The sequence below is a fragment of the Colobus angolensis genome, unplaced genomic scaffold, assembly GCF_000951035.1.
Source record: "Colobus angolensis palliatus isolate OR3802 unplaced genomic scaffold, Cang.pa_1.0 Scaffold32, whole genome shotgun sequence".
NCBI classification, from domain to species: Eukaryota; Metazoa; Chordata; class Mammalia; order Primates; family Cercopithecidae; genus Colobus; species Colobus angolensis.
Window position 1 is genome coordinate 6,918,340 of NW_012116488.1, and position 16,574 is coordinate 6,934,913.

The window sequence follows — 16,574 nt, forward strand, 5'->3', positions numbered from 1 at the left end:
ATAGAGGCCATAGAGCCAGGAAAGGCTCACCCAGAAATGTGAAGTGAAAAGTGCCCCCAGACTGGAACCAGGCTTGCCCAGGGTGGAGCCTTGGCAGGACAATGAGGTGGGGGCAGGGACTTGTGGGTCAAGCACTCCCTAGAGGCCCTGCCTCCTTTATCCCCCAGCCTAGGGAAAGAGGCATCAGGGAGGGCTTCTTGGAGGAGATGACCCTACGGTTGCAGTGGGTGCAGAAGGGTTGATATACAAATACACACACACACACACACACACACACACATGCAGAAACTTGTGGCAGGGTTGGGATTTGAACCTAGGTCTGCCGATTCTAAAACCTGTGTTTACTTCATTTTGCTTTTCTCTACATTAACATTTTTTCACCCAAGGTCATGGTTTCATAGAATGGGTGGAAGGCGTTTTAGTGGTCATCGCAGCCATCTCCTTTGGTTTTCAGGCTGGGGAGCTGAGCCTTGGAGAGGGGCGATGGCTTGCTAGTGTCACACAGTGGCTTAGCGCCGAAACCCTGGCCTCAGAGCCCCAGCCCCAGACTTGCCAAGCCTCAGTTCCTGCTGACTCTTGCATCATGGAATTTTGGGCTCCATGAGTCTGCAGTACAGACAGGACAGGCTACATCCTTCTGGGAAAGGCCTGGAGGTTATTTGGATGCAAAGATGAAGAAAGGCTAGTGGGATAAGAAGACAGCGTTTGTCTGTCTCCTGCAGCAGAGCAGTAGGGATTTGCCCGGTGAGAACAGGTCATCCTGGTGGGGTGAATTTGCAAAGTCCATGTTGTCCATGTTGACTAGTAAATTGGCTTAAGGCTTGCAGTTCGGCCATTCACCATCCCGGAGACTTGCATAAAAGGTGAAAACAAGCTTTCTAAGCCCCTTCATACCCATCCCACCATTTTAGGGGTGGAGAGTGAAGATCAATTGAAAGAAACTTCAGCTAGAAAATAAGTCTGTGCTCAGCTTCGCCTGGGGTGCATTTCTTATCTGTGAGTAATGACTTTTTCACAATCCACCTTTTATACTCATTTCAATAATGTGCCTTAGTAAGCCAAGGTTCTCTTAAAGGAGAAGACCTTATTTATTTCCTGCTCTGCTTTGGGAGTGACGTAACTGAGCCAAGAGTCCAGGCAAACCTTGGAAGATTCATCCTCCAACCCACTCTCTCATCCCTGAAAAATTAAACCAAGAATATGTCCCTTCAGTCTTGACCAGAAAACCAAACAGAACAAAAAGCCCCAAGCCCCAAGCCCCAAAGATTTCAAAGCAAACACAGCTTCAGGGGCTTTTGAAGGTGGAAGGTGAAAGCCCCAGACAGCAAAATACACTATATATCATGGTGGCCTTTGGTCACAGCTGCTGGCCAGCGATTCTGGGACAGGTGATCACAGGGCTGGCTAGCAGGGCTGGCTGGCAGCAGCCTGGTTCCTGCCACAGTGGGTTGAGATGCTGACCTGTCCCTCGATCTCATGTCCCTGTGGTATCCCCAGTGTCCATCCACCTCCGTCTTCAGATGGTTGGGATATTTCTTGATTCTCTGCAGCTTGCTGATGGAGAGGCAGTACCTCTTAAGGTGTCAACCTGTATTGAAGTACTCTGCAGGGACTTTATATGCATTGTTGCAATTCGTTAATAAGAGATGATTACTTATTTACTTATTTTCTAGGTTTATAGGAAATAAAGGCTAGGAGAGGCAAAGCCAGTTGGCTCAAGGTCATATGCGTGAACATTTCTCTAAAGTTCTGCTTTCCAGACCACAGCAAGTCAGCAAGATCAAGACGGTCTTAGAATTAAGTTCTTGACAAAAAGAATAAACCTCTGTCTCACGCACTCTCTTCCTCTTGTCCTTCCACAGCAGAGATTGGGGTTGGTTTTCAGCGCAGTCAATGATATTTTACTTTTTGCTCTTTGAAAATATCTGTAGCTGTGGGTCAGGCATAGAAGCTGAGTGAGAATGTATATGTGTGTGTGTGTGTGTGTGTATATATAAAATATATATATTTTTTGGTGGGGGTGTGTGTGTCCAAATATTAACTTCTAATCCTCTCCCAGGAAGGAGATAAACAGTCCCTCAGGACTCAAGCAGAATATTTTTTAGCATCTTGCACTTTTGGTAGGTGACAGTTTTGCAAATTGTGGATAAAGAACTTAAATGTCTAATTAAATCCTGAAGATGTACAGGAGTTTGAAACGAGTGATTGATGCTCAACGGAGGTGCGGCTTCCTGACGGAGGCTGCCTGACAGGGACTGCAAAACCCGTTCAGCAACTGATGTCTTGTTGTGATCCATGTTGTCATTTTTTCATTACTGATTAAAATTAAAAATCTGCTTGGCAAATCCATTGTAAAAATTCCCTTCATGAGCATCGACGGGTACAAATTATTTTGTCAATCGTCTGGCAATCAAAATGGGGCTGGAGACGGTTTCTAGCCCACACTTCTTTATTATCTCCTTCTCGCTCACGCCAGTGACTTTTCACAACAAAGTTTTAAAAAGCGTAGGTAGCAGGCTTGGCAGCGCTTAAAAATTAAAAATTCCTCTCTATTTTTTAATGAAATGTTCTGTTTGTGTGCACCCCCTTCCCCCACTGAGAGCGGAGGGGAAGGTTCGTGGTGGGAGAGTCAGTCTGTGCTATGTAATTGTCTAATGCTGTGTAATGACAGGTGAATAATAGTAATAAAAGCCTTTATTAGGATAAAAATCTGTTTTGAGAATGGAAGCGTAAATTGTCTAAAGCTGCGAGGCAGAAAAGGAATCTTGCTAACCTGCAAACCGAGTGGAAAATATTTACAGCAACTTCATTAGGATGGTTTTTGACTTGGTATCCACGTGTCACGTGGAGGATGGGGGAGGCATGGGAAGGGAGGGCAGGCAGGTGGCGTGGAGCTGTGCGTGGTGTCCTGGGAGACAGAAGACCTGGATTCCAGAATTAGCTCTGTGCTGTGTGCCCTGGGCAGGTCAGTTCCCCTCTCTGGACCCCAGGTTCTTATCTTGCAAGTAAAGTGATCGGCTCCCTTAGGCAGTTCCTGCATCCTTTCCGACACACGCTCTGCACATGTGATTATTCATCTGAAGCCTGGAAGTCAGCAGGCATTTAAAGATCCTCAAGATTCATCCACTCATGCATTCTGTGATATGGGAAAGAGGTCGTCGCTGGGTATGGAGCCTGAAGCGCTGGGTTGGAGCCTGGTCAGCCACGTAGGTGTTCTGTGTCTTGGGGAGTTCACTCATGTCTTTGAGCCTTAGTCCCCTGAGTCTGTGAGCAAATAGCCGAGGCACACCCAACACCATGCCTACCACATGGTAGGCACTGAATCTATGAAAAAAAATTTAAAAAAAATCACAGTCAGGCATACAAAATAATCTCTGAAGGCCTCTGAGAAAGAAGACTGTGTGTGTGTGTGTTTCCCAAGACCCCGGATCCCCAAAGCTCCCACAGGTGAATTCAACATGCCACTGGGTGCTTGCATTCTACTCAGTGCAGTTGGAGGCATCTGCTCTTGGCTGTCAGAATCTCCAGAGCAAGAACTGAGCGCATCTATTTCTGGGTCCTCACAGCCCAGCCCATTGCCTTGCACCAACTAGGTGCTTTGCATATGATATGGAATAAGGCATGAATGCCTGATGGAAGATGCCAGGAGGGAACACAGGAGCATGAACCTCCCCAAAGGAGGCTTGAACCCAGTGCCTGGGCTGGGATCTCCACAGCATCCAGTTCTGATCCTTACAAGCATCCCTTCCAACTAACACGAGGGTCTGTATTCCAGGAGGAGACACTACGTTCTTTCTGTGGTTCTCAGATACATGAATGAATGGGGCTGCGAAAGGTGCGTTCAGTACCTTCTAGAACTGTTAACTTAGACTTCATTAAAAATGTTTCATTTTGTGTGGAGTTGTTTGTTTATAATTTACGCACTTCATTTTTCCCTTTCTTGCTTATAAAACCTAAAGGTTTCCAATCTTCCAGGAAAGGGAGAAAAAGAATATATTTCAAAGGGATTGAGATTGCAGGGTCATCTTTAATGAAAAACAATATGCCTTCTGTCTTTTTATAGACTTGTCTGCTTATTAAATACCTTGAACAAATCACCGCATGGAGAAAGATTCTGTAAACAGTTGAAATCAAGAGGTTCAGAATTCCAAATCTACATCCTTTTGTAACTGAATTGGAATATTTGTATCTCTTCACACATAGTTGGCATGGATGCCTCATACAGAGAATAGGCCTATTGGAAGATACAAATAAATCTACATTTTCGTCCCTCTGTAACACAGCAGGAACAGGGCGATTGGGAATAAAGGCCATGGGTATTTGAATGGTTAAAAAAATCCCTTTAATGATTGGGCAATTTTCTTTTGGATAATGGTTTATTCCATTTTATAAAATGATTTCCCCAAACCTATATTTTGTGGATATTTTGCTAATGTGCCAACCCACAGCTGGAAGATGGGAACGCTTTTTCTACACCCCTGAAATGTGAGCTTATGCATAAAGTGGCTGGTGAGAGTCCCACATCCAGGAACTCCAAGGGGCCAGGCTCTGTCCTCTTCACTTCTCAGCGAGGCTGATGCAGCAAGGCTGATGCAGACATTTGGGGGGTGTCAACTGAGATTCTATTGTCCATTTGCATGTCCACCCATTCACCTTATGGACCCATCATTGTTGAACCAAGTTTAATTACATTCATTTTCTCCCCATAAACATTCACCGAGGACTTTGTGTTGTGTGCAGGCAGTGGGAGTCCAGAAATGAACCAGATGCATCCTTGGCCATAGAGGAACACCCAACCTAACTGGAGAGACAAAGGTGGAGAAGGAGAGATGACTGGGTAAGAGAAATTTAACAATAGGTTAAGGAGTGGGTCACTTTCGCATTCCATCCTAGTTGCAGAATCCATCAATAAACATTAATTCTAATTGCTATCTATTGCATGACCTAGGGCTGGGGTCAGCTGACAGCCCTCTATCATATACCTCTTCTGTAGCAGTGGCAGACATTACTAATTGATCATGGCACTCTTTTCACTTGAGCCAGGAGCCACCATCACCAGTCCATTGGAGCTGACATGGGAAAGTCAGTCTCGGTGTTAGAGTCGGCTCATCGGGAAGGGCCTTGAGTTAGAAGTTGGGAGACAGGCCAACTCTCTGCGTAACACGGACAAGGCTCTATTAAATGAAAAGATGATAGCTGATCTTTAATGCCCTTTCCAGCTCTGACATGTCAGCCACAAGCAGCTTGTCAAGGACATCTTTAAGTTGGGACGCATTGGTTGAGGACCTACTGTGTGTGAGGACATGAGAAGTACAAGACACTGCCATTAAGGAAGAGATGGGCATGTCCTTGACCAATCCTAATAGCAGCCATAGTGTGAAAAAAAATACTAGAGGTTGGGTAAAGAACTCTGGGAGGTCAGGGAAGGAAAATACCAGTTACAGGGAAGACTGGGAAGGCTTCACAGAGGAGCTGGTGTGAAATCTAAGCCTCGATGGGTGAAAAGGAATCCAATAAGCAGAGATTTGATTTGCCATTAGAGTGAAGAAGTTCCTGCTCCTCTCTGCCAGCGCTTCCATTTCCATTTCTTCATCTGCAAAGTGGCATAGTGTCGACTACCTCTAATCAAGATTAAACAAGACAACAGTTGGAAATGTGCCTTGTAAATGATAATGTTTTATGCAAATGTTTATTAGTATTCTTAGTCCATTCATGTATTCATTTTAGATTTGTTGAGCACCTATTCTATGCCAGGCCTTTCTCAGACCCTGGGGATAAGGAGGAGAATAGGACACGCCTCCCCTTCCCAGTAGTCTGCATTCTGGCTGGCACGCCACATTTTGCTGGACATCCTAAGGTGTGAGTGTGCGAGTGTGACACTTCAAATTGTCTTTGGCAGTTGAGGAGATCACACATGGTGAGTTTAACAAGCACATGTCATGCAGTACCTGCCTTAGTTTCTGGGATTTAGAGCAAATAACCATTTCTGGAAAATGGTTTGTCCTTAGGAGGTAGCTCTCCTCTCCTGGAGACACCCCAGAATGGGTTTGCTGATGTGTGGGTGAGAATAAGAATCACCATCATCAAGACAAGATACAGGAGCTCATGCAGGTGGAGGGCTTAACATTGCCCCTGTCTTGGAGGAACAATCTGAGGTCCTGGATTCCCTACCAGCTGCAGGGAACCTCACCACCACAGCCACCCCATACTCTCTCAGGGGAGCTCACAAGTCTACTTTTACTGGAACTTGGAACTAAGGGTTGCCAAGGTGAATGTCTACCTCAAGGTCTCATAGCACATATGTGGCCCAGTGGCCATAGCTCCATGGAGCCCGGTTGAACAAGCCTGTCCCGACCAGAATTGATTCCTGCACCGGCATGTCGCCTATTTCTGAGCCTAGGCCTCATGGTGACAGTCAACGGTGGTCAGGGTTAGGAGCGTGAGTTTGCAGCCAGACTGACATGGACCAGGTCCTGGCTTCACTACTTATTGTGTTTCTTCATCTGTAGACTGGGATTTATGTGAGCTGAAGGGCTGTAGGAATGATTGGTTAAAAGGAAGATGGAGGAAGCGCTTGAGCACAGGCTGAGAGTGAGACCCGTGCTCAGAGCAGCTGTTCAGCAGGGGCCTCTCAGCCTCCCAGGAGAGGCTGCTGGGCCGTTTTATAATCCACCCCTGAAGCTGACATCTCCCGGCCTGAGCGCACGGTGTCCCAAAACGCTCCCTCTGTTTCTGTTGGTGTTGATGCATACTCATCGTGGGCGATGTTCCCACTCTCAGACATTTGGTGGAATCATGAACATCCATTCCCACCCGCTGGATGCATTTTCATGTTTCTTCCCTAACAGGCCTGGTTGTGTCGGCTTTGGGGTCCCACCATCTTGGAGCCTGTGCTTCTGGTTTGCCTGGGAATGCAAGGTGTTTGGAGACTGCCCAGGTGAGCGGCCTGGGTGCTGGTATGACCCTTGCTGCTGAAAAAAAAAAAAAAAAAAAGAAAAAGAAAAAGCAAGGTCAACGGCAAGAGTGAGGTCAGAGGCCTGTCCCCACCATGTGCCCATTGACTTCCCTTTGCAGCCTCCTGTGCCAGTGAGGCTCCAATACTCTGGAGCGCTGGATCTTATCCTACTACTTCTAACCACATGCTCACAGTGAGCCTCTCCGAGCTTCAGTGTTTATGAAATGGGGACAATAAAAATCTCTACCCAGACATTAAACGATAGAATGGCACAATGCATGAAAACAGCTGTGCCCTGCGCTGGGCTCATGGTAGGAACTTGGGGAGAGTTGTAAGGTCTTGATGTCAGGAAATATGTGCCAGCTTCCAATTCTATGGTCTATGTCATCCCACTTAAACAATCACAATAAGGCTTAGGGAGGGGAGTGAACAGCCAAGTGGAGCCGAAGCAATTTGCTTTATCTGCCAGTGTCCTTTTTCTGTCTCACCCACCTGAGCCCAGGTTCAAGGCTGCTGGGACCAGTGGAGGGCATGCGGCATGCTGAAGATGGGTCTGTGGGTCTGACCAGAGACTTGGACTTTGGCCGGATAATCTGAGGCCTCGTGTCAGCCAACCACAGCCCTGGGTTTTACCAGTGGCTTCCTTTGGACCCTCCCTCTGGAAATGCACGTTGGTTCCCAGTGGCTGGAAGCAACAAGCATGTGCAGCCCCCAAACCTCAAAGGGAGTTTGGTAGCTGTGGCTTTTCTGGCAACAGAAGCTGTTGATTTCTTTTCCAAGCCAAGTGGCTAGTTGAGTATGTCAACTACAACCTGCTATTAGAAGTTCCTTGCTGTGGTCTGTGTGAAGGCCCCAGGGGAAGGGCCCCACATGCGGCCATGTCCCAGGGTCTGTTCTTTCCTCCATCTGAACTCTCCCAGCCCCTTGTCCATCCCCTTGATCAGTATGGGGCTGGGGCAGGAAATACCTCAGGGGCTTCCATATGAGTCTCTCTTACTCACTGGACTGTGCACACTCAGGAATATGCATTTCTGTTGATGTCATAGACTGGGAACAGAGGTGGTGATCTGGGGTCCATGGATGGCTGTAGGCATTTGTGTCAGTCAGGTTAGGCTGGGTTATGCTGCAGTAATAAATAATTCCAATATCTTGATGGCTGAATCCAACATAGACTTACATCTTATGCATATTACATTCCAGCAAAAATCAACTGGGGGCTTGGCTGTGTTGCCTTGGGCTTGTTGTTGCTCAGAGACTCAGGCCAACAGAGCAACCATCACCTGAAATGTCATCTATTGCCATTACAGGGTACGTTGCACACTGGCTCATGAAGGTTCTACCAGAGAGTGGCACACATTACTTCTGCTTACATTTCATTGGCCAAAGCCAGTTACATGGTCCACCTAACTTCAAGGCACTAGAAAAATATCTATTATGTTCTCAGAGAAGAGCTCGGAATATTGGTATACTGTGTGCTCATGACTGCTACACCATTGATACGACTTGGCTCTGTGTCCCCACCCAAATTGCATCTTGAATTGTACTCCCATAATTCCCATGTGTTGTAGGAGGGGCCCGATGGAAGATAATTTGAATCATGGCAGCAGTTTCCTCCATACTGTTCTCATGGTAGTGAATAAGTCTCATGAGGTCTGATGGTTTATCAGGGGTTCCTGCTTTGGCATCTTCCTCATTTTCTCTTGCCACCACCATGTGAGAAGTATCTTTCGCCTCCTGCCATGATTCTGAGGCCTCCCCAGCCATTGGAACTGTAAGTCCAATTAAACCTCTTTTTCTTCCCAGTCTCAGATATGTCTTTATCAGCAGTGTGAAAACAGACTAATACAACCTCTTGCTGGATCTCAGTTTATGACTTTAGGGGAGTTGTCTTTTCTTTCTGAGTCTCAATGCACTGACAAGTAAAGGAGGGAACATAATGTTTATTCAATAGGTTAAGGTAAAGGTTGGGATAATATAATTAAGAAATACTAAACACAGTGCTCATTTCTTTGTAGGTCATCTGTAAATTAATGAATGAATACTGGGCATAGAGTGATGAGAAAAAAAAATCCCAGGACTTGGTTCCAGCTTTCCTGGGACTTATAGTATAATGGGAGGATAATAAGTCACATACATAGAGAGGAAAATGACCTTGACAGGTACTTTAAAGGGGGAATGAGGTACATTGATTGCAGAAACAGCTCTACCTGCCCACCCTTTCCTCCCTTTCCTGTACCTAAGCCCTTTGCTAAGTGACATTGCAGTTCCTCCCATTAAGAGGTGGCTGCTATTTCTCTACCCTTTGAATACAGGATGATCTGTGACTTGCTTTGGCCAATAGATTGCAGAGAAAGTTATGCTGTGCCAGTTCTGATTCTAGGCCTCCAGAGGACTTGCAGGCTACTGCACCCCGTGAGGATGTGGCCAGGCAAGTCTGCTGCAGAAAAGAGACCACAGAGAGTACAGAAGAGCCACATCAGCTGAAGTGTCATAGGCCAGCCAACCCTCAAGCCAACTCAGCAGTGAACTGTTCATGCAAGAGCCAGTCCAGCTGAGATCAGCTAAGCCTGGCCCAGATGGACAGAACTGCTCAGTCATCTACAGACAAACAGAAATCATACATAGTTGTTGTGTTAAGTTTCAGGGTGGTTTTGTTACGCAGCCTTATTGTGGCAATGTATGTCAAATGCAGAGAGACCCATGCTGTTATGAGAATGTATAATCAGAGAATTTGACTCATCTTGGAGGCCAGGTGGGGCGTCCCTGAAAAAATCAAGACTGAGCTAAGCCCTGGTGGAAGAGTAGATCAGGTGTTAACTAGGTGAAAGATAGGCAAGCACCTTCCAGCAGAGAGGATGGTATGGGTGCAAATGCCCAGAGTGGGAGATGCATAGCCCATTCAGATGCTGAAAGGGGCCAGTGTGATGGGTGGCCACAGCAAGAATGTTGGTTCCCCATCCCAGGCCCCCATAAATAAACTTTTTTATTTCCAGAACTTCCCACTTTGCATGAGTAATATTAATGATGCATGTTCTTTACTGTGGCCAGGGACCATGTGTGCATAAGACAGGCCTTGAGGGCGTCTGCTTTCTTGGGTGCCCGGGGAAATCAGCAGGCGATCCTAGGTGTCAGAACTGAAAGGGCTCTTAGAGGCTGTGCGGTACAACCCATCCTTTAACAATTGGGAAATGGAGCCTGGTGAGGGACTGTGGCTGGCCTAAAGTGTTCTAGGGAGGACCAGGTATGTGTGAAACTACTCACTGCTTTTCTTCAAATGTAAGTCCCTGTATGACCAGGGTGAGTCTACACGGCCCAGATGACTCAATGAGGAGTTTCAAAGAAACATCCACAGCAGTTGCAGATGAAACCATTATAGAGAGGAGGGATAGTTCTGTTTAAATATCTACCGTATGTCAAGTGCTATGGGAGGAGCCTCATAAAGATCCTTTTATTTAATTCTTTTTGCAACTCTATGGGGTAGGTGGTTTTTATTTTTATTTTATTTTATTCATTTGATGCACAGGGGAACTCACATCCAGAGAGATGAAAATCTAAGTTTCTACAGCTAACAAGTCACAAGGATTTCCCTGACTTCAAAGTCCATCTTTTCTTCACTCCAACATGCTGCCTTATAAACCTAATTCTTTTCTGATGGAATTGTTTGATTTTTTTGTTGACTGTGGGGGATATTAGATGTAGCAGATATTTATAATTTTTTGATTAGTCAGCACTCAACCCTGATCTCTCCTTGGGAGCAATTTGCCATTGCAAGCCCTCCTGGGTGAGAGCTATTCCCGCAAACTCTTTTCCCCCAGTGGGCTCTGCCTAAGCAATGGGGCAACCAGGAAGAAGATAGCAGTTACACAAAACATCCTGAAATTCATTCCAGTTGGTTTCTGTGAGCCCATGCCTAGGAAATGTACACAATTCACTGAGCAACATAACTCACCTAGGCCTTTGTACTTGGTGGAAGTCAGCCTTTGTATTTCTCTTGAAGTGGTTTAATTCTTAGTGGATGAATGACCAGTGTATAATTGGGAGTAGGTGGCAGAGTGTTTCTATCTAAAGAAGCCCAAACTGTTGTGAGATCTTCAGTTTCCAGGGTCAGATCAAAGCAGCTTGACTCAGCTCAGTGGAGCCCAACACAGTTTAGCACAATTAAATTCAGCTCAGTGGACCTCAGCTCATGTTACCTTAGCTGGGCTCAGCTCAACTCAGCTCAGAGCTCAGATCAGTTCAGCTTAGCTCAACATGCTGGCTTTAACACCACCCAGTTTGGCTCAATTCAACACAGCGCAGCGGTACTCAGCTTACTCAGTTCAGCCCTACTCAACCTAACGGAGCTCAATTGGCGACAGCTTTGTTCAGTCAATCACAGAGGCATTTATTGAGCACCAAAGTTGGACACTCTGAAGGCTGTTTCATCCAGGAACTCATAATTTAGTCACTGACATAGTTTGAATATAAGGAAGAATATTGATAGTAATCCATAAGCGAAGACTATGAAAGCTGGATGGAAGAGACATCTACTCATCACTGAAGATGTTGAGAAAGCTTCTTGAAAGTCACGTTATTTCAGGTAAAATTTAATTTTGACTAATGATGAAGAGCTAGGGCAAGAAGGCAGTGCAGAAAGAGGAAATATCCTGGTATTAGGTTGGGGCAAAAGTAATTGTGGTGGTTTTTGCCCATTACTTTCAATGGCAAAAACTGCCGCAATTACTTTTACATCAACCCAGTTAGTGCCTGGAATGGGTAGAGTAAATGGAATGACTGGGGAGTGGGCATTGAGTGAGTGTCATAGGAGATAACACTCAAAGTCAGGGAGGGGTGAGATTTAAGGCAGCTCTGGGTGGCATGCTCAGGAGTTTGGACTTTTTCTGTCAGAACAGTAATCTACTAGGTAATTTCATTTTATTCTTACAAAAATCCTGGGAATCATTTAGGTTAGGGATGCTAATTCCCATTTTACAGATGAAGAAATGGAGGCTTAGAGAAGAAGCTAATGCCTGTCCAGGTAGAGGATAGTTGAGTTGGAAATTAAACCAGTTGGAGAGAGCAGTTTCCTTTTTGTTTTTATATCCTTGGGCCCACAGCTGGTATTCAAGAGCTGGAGCAGGGTGTGATTCAAGCTATATTTTCATACTGCAAATTTCCAGAGAGCAGAGGAGGGATAGGAAGTGGTTAACACAGGAATTTAGTTAGAAGAGAATGAGAAGAGAATGAGTATCTGGCAAAAGGTAGATGCCTCAGGGATTACGGAGGGGAAGTGCTTGCCAAACACATGTCTTCGAGTTCTCACAAAGTATCATGCAGTATCTAGAGCACATTTAATTGAGTTTGAAGATCATGGTCTCAGTTTTCCAATCCTCTTACCCTTCTAGAACCTGAAGTTCTCATCTGGAGAAATGAAGTTTGTAATACAACTCCCCTAATGATTATTAAAGTGTAATCGAGAGGCAAGTGATTAAAAAATAAAATGCTTTCAAACCTAAGAAAAATATAGAGTATTGTAACAAGTACCTATGTACCCACTACATAGAATAAATAAATATTAATGTTTCACTAAATTGGCTTTGACTTTTTGTTCGCTTTGAAAACAAAATCTTTGACAGATTGATGTGGCATTTGTATCCCTCTCCAAATCTATTCTCCTCATGCTTTGTCTAAGGTACTATTCTCTCAAATTGTATGTGTCCCTTTCAGTAATTTTACTAAACATGAACATAACTATAAACAACAAATGGTATTGTACGTGTGTTTTAAACCTGTATGTACATGACATCATATCATATCATTCTTCAACTTGGATATTCTAATAGATGATTTTAATCCATTTACATTTATTGTGATCCTAGGAGTTATTTTTTGTTTTCTAAATATATGCTTTTTGTTTATTACTTTTTATTGTCCCTTTATTTGCCATGTGTTGCAAAGGGCAGCAAACTGTGGGCTGTAGGCCAAATCCAGACAGCTATCTATTTTTGTAAATAACATTTTATTGAGACATTGCCATGCTCATTTCTTTACATTTTGTCTATGGCTGCATTTGCACAACAGTGGTGGAGTTGAGTACTTTTCACAGAGACTGTATGGCTGCCAAAGATGAAAATATTTACTATCTGGCCGTCTATGGAAAATGGTTGACAATTCTTGTCTACAGTGTTGATTTTATTTTTTGTAACTATTTGTTTGGAAGTAATGCATTCTACATATATTTTTTTTTTTTTTTTTTACCAGTTGCCCTCCCACACCAAGTATTAAGGTGAATATTAACAAAAATCTACAGCTATCTCTATCTTCTTCCCTAACAATTTATCTCATAGCTCTTTAATTCGGAACTCTCCCTCCATTTAAAAAATATTATTGATGTTGGCCGGGCGCGGTGGCTCAAGCCTGTAATCCCAGCACTTTGGGAGGTTGAGACGGGCAGATCACGAGGTCAGGAGATCGAGACCATCCTGGCTAACACGGTGAAACCCCGTCTCTACTAAAAAAATACAAAAATCTAGCCGGGTGAGGTGGCGGGCACCTATAGTCCCAGCTACTCTGGAGGCTGAGGCAGGAGAATGGTGTAAACCCAGGAAGCGGAGCTTGCAATGAGCTGAGATCCAGCCACTGCACTCCAGCCCCGGCAACAGAGTGAGACTCCGTCTCAAAAAAAAAAAAATATTATTGATGTTTAATATTTTAGCTCTACCTTATTTTAACCCTTACATTAGTCATCCTTTTTTCTTTCTTTCCTTTTTTTTTTTTTTGCAGTTAATACTTATTTAGCCTTATAACACATTTACCAATTTATGGTCTCACATTGCTTCTTGTAGTCCCATCCTTCTTTCTGGTTTTTAAACAATTTGTAAAATACTTAATCACCAAAGATTATACAGTAGGTACAAAGTTTTTCTCTTTGTTCTTCGTGTTTGATAGTTTCACTATATTTTATATTACTTGAGTCAATATAAGGCCTCACAGTTTTTTCTTCAATTCTGAAAAATTGTCAGTTCTTAGCTCTTCAAATATCTCTCCCACATTATTTCTTGTTTTCCTCTCTGCAACTCATATTAGACATAGTAGATAGAATTGTATGAAATTGATGAGAGCCGACAATTTTTGACCTATAAAAACAGTTTCACTTAATATATTGAAGCTTCTTTTCGTATATGATTTGATATACATACACATTATGTAATAATTATCATAATCAAATTAGTTAACATATCCATCAACACCCATGCTACACGTTAGATCCCCAGAACTTGTTCATTTTATAACTTAACGTTGTACCCTTTGACCAACATCTTCCTATTTCCCTCATTTCCCAGACCCTGGTAAACACTGTTCTACTCTGTGGTTCTATGAGTTCAACTTTTTTAGATCCTGCACATACATGAGATCAAATAGTATTTGTCTTTCAGTGTCTGGCCTGTTTCATGTAGCATAATGTCCTTCAGTTTTATCCATGTTGTTGCAAATGGCAGGATTTCCTTCTTTTTAATGGCTGGATAATATTCCATTGTATATATATCATATTTTCTTTATTTGTTTATCTGTTATGACATAGAAACTTAGGTTGTTTCTGTATCATGGCTGTTGTGAATAATGCCACAATAAACATGAGGGTGCAGATATCTCTTTGAGATACTCCTTTGGGTACATACCCAGAAGTAGAATTGCTAGAGCTTATGGTAGTTCTATTCTGAGTTTCTTGAAGAACCTCCATTCTGTTTTCCATGGTGGCTGTACCCATTTAAATTCCCACGAACAGTGTGCAAGTGTTCCTTTTTCTCGATACTCTCACCAACACTTGTCTTTTTGACAATAGCCATTTTAACAGGTGTTGGGGGATATTTCATTGTGGTTTTGAGCTTAATTTCTCTGATAGCTGGTGACGTTGAACATCTCTTTCTGACTTTGGTTCCTTTCTTTTTATAGTACTTTTATTTAGTGCAAATCTGTGGCTGATAAATTGTATGCCTGAAAACGTGTTTTTCGGTTCTCACTCTGGAATAGTGGGCTGCTAGTACCTTCTGTAAGCCTTTCACAGATTATACCACTGCCCTTATACTTGAAGGGTGCTGACAAGAGGTCTGCTGTTTTTTTTTCACTCCTTCCTGTCTTTTCTCTCTGGTGACTTTTAAGTTTTTCTCTTTGTTCTTGACATTTGATAGTTTTACTATATTTTATATTACTCAAGTCAATATGAGGCATCATTTTTTTTTAACCAATTCTGAAAAATTGTCAGTTCTCAGCTCTTCAATTCTCTCTCCCACATTCTTTCTTGTTTTCTTCTCTGCAACTCATATTAGACGTAGTGGATACAGCTGTATAACACTGCTGAAAGTCAACCATTTTCGACCTATAAAGATAGTTTCACTTAAAATATTGGTGCTTCTCTTTTTGTCATGCAGAATTCAAATTATTCTCTTATATTTTCCGGTTATTTATCTCTCTTTTTCCTGTATCCTGTGTGATTTCCAAATGTCTGCTTTAGAGTTCAATATTTTTGCTTCTATGTGTCCAGTCTTCTGTTTAACCTGCCTTTTGAACTTTTCTATTTTAATTATTAGATTGCTAATTTCTAGAATCTCCTTTTAGTTCTCTTCAGATATGCCTTTTCTTTCACATACTATTTTGTTCTTGTATGTATTTCTTCCTGTCTCTCTTCAAAAATTTTAAATATGCTTTTTTTTTTTTTTGCTTGTGTGGATGATAGTTTTTTATCGTGAGCTCATCTTCAGTGGGGGTAGCTTTCTCTAGAGCTTGGTTTTCCAGTTTTAGTGGTATCACTTCTGAGTAGTTTTACATTTGCCTCTGCTAGGATCCTATGTGTTTTGTCAGTTCTGGACCAATTTTAGAGTAATGTTTTAGCTTAGCTTATAGTTTCATGGGTGAGCAATGCTTTCTGGTCCCTGGTTTTGTGCAGAGGCTCAGAGACATATATCTGCCTCAGTTCAGCCTGAAATCTCATTTCCTCTCCTAGTCTCCAGTTCCAATAATCTAGTCCAATATCCTGTGAAGTGTTCATTTTCAGCTTTCATCAATTACTCCAGTTTGAGTTTTATCTTCACTTTGAGCTCCTGGAGATTTTTCTTTCCTTGCTTTTAAGCTTGGCTTTGTATTTGAAGAGTTTTTTGTTATATTGTATCCAATATTTTTATTTGTTTGGGCTGGAGATGGGTGGAGTGGACAGTCTTTCTGTGCCAGCTCAGTCCACCATATGGACTGGGCATTTGAACATCCACGTTATTATTATGGATATCTTTATTATGATGGAAGCCTCATAAGTCACCAGAAATAAGACAATTGCTATAAAACCACTCTGTAAACTGTAAAGTTCTCTATCAATAGATGGTATGAGGTGCTCAATATCCATTCCTAAAGAAGGAATTTAGGAATACCATCTATTTATTGGACTGAGTGAGAGAGCTGCCTGTATTTGCCATCTCAGCTTTCTCATGTATCTATGTCATCCATGTGACCTCCACTGGCCAAACCAGTGGTCATCAGTCCTCTTTGTTCCTGTGGCTTAGCTGACTGTTTGATCCTTTTCGGAACTCTTTCTTTTCAATGCTTCTGGGACATCACACTCTCTTATTCTCTCCCACTCCTTACTGGCCGC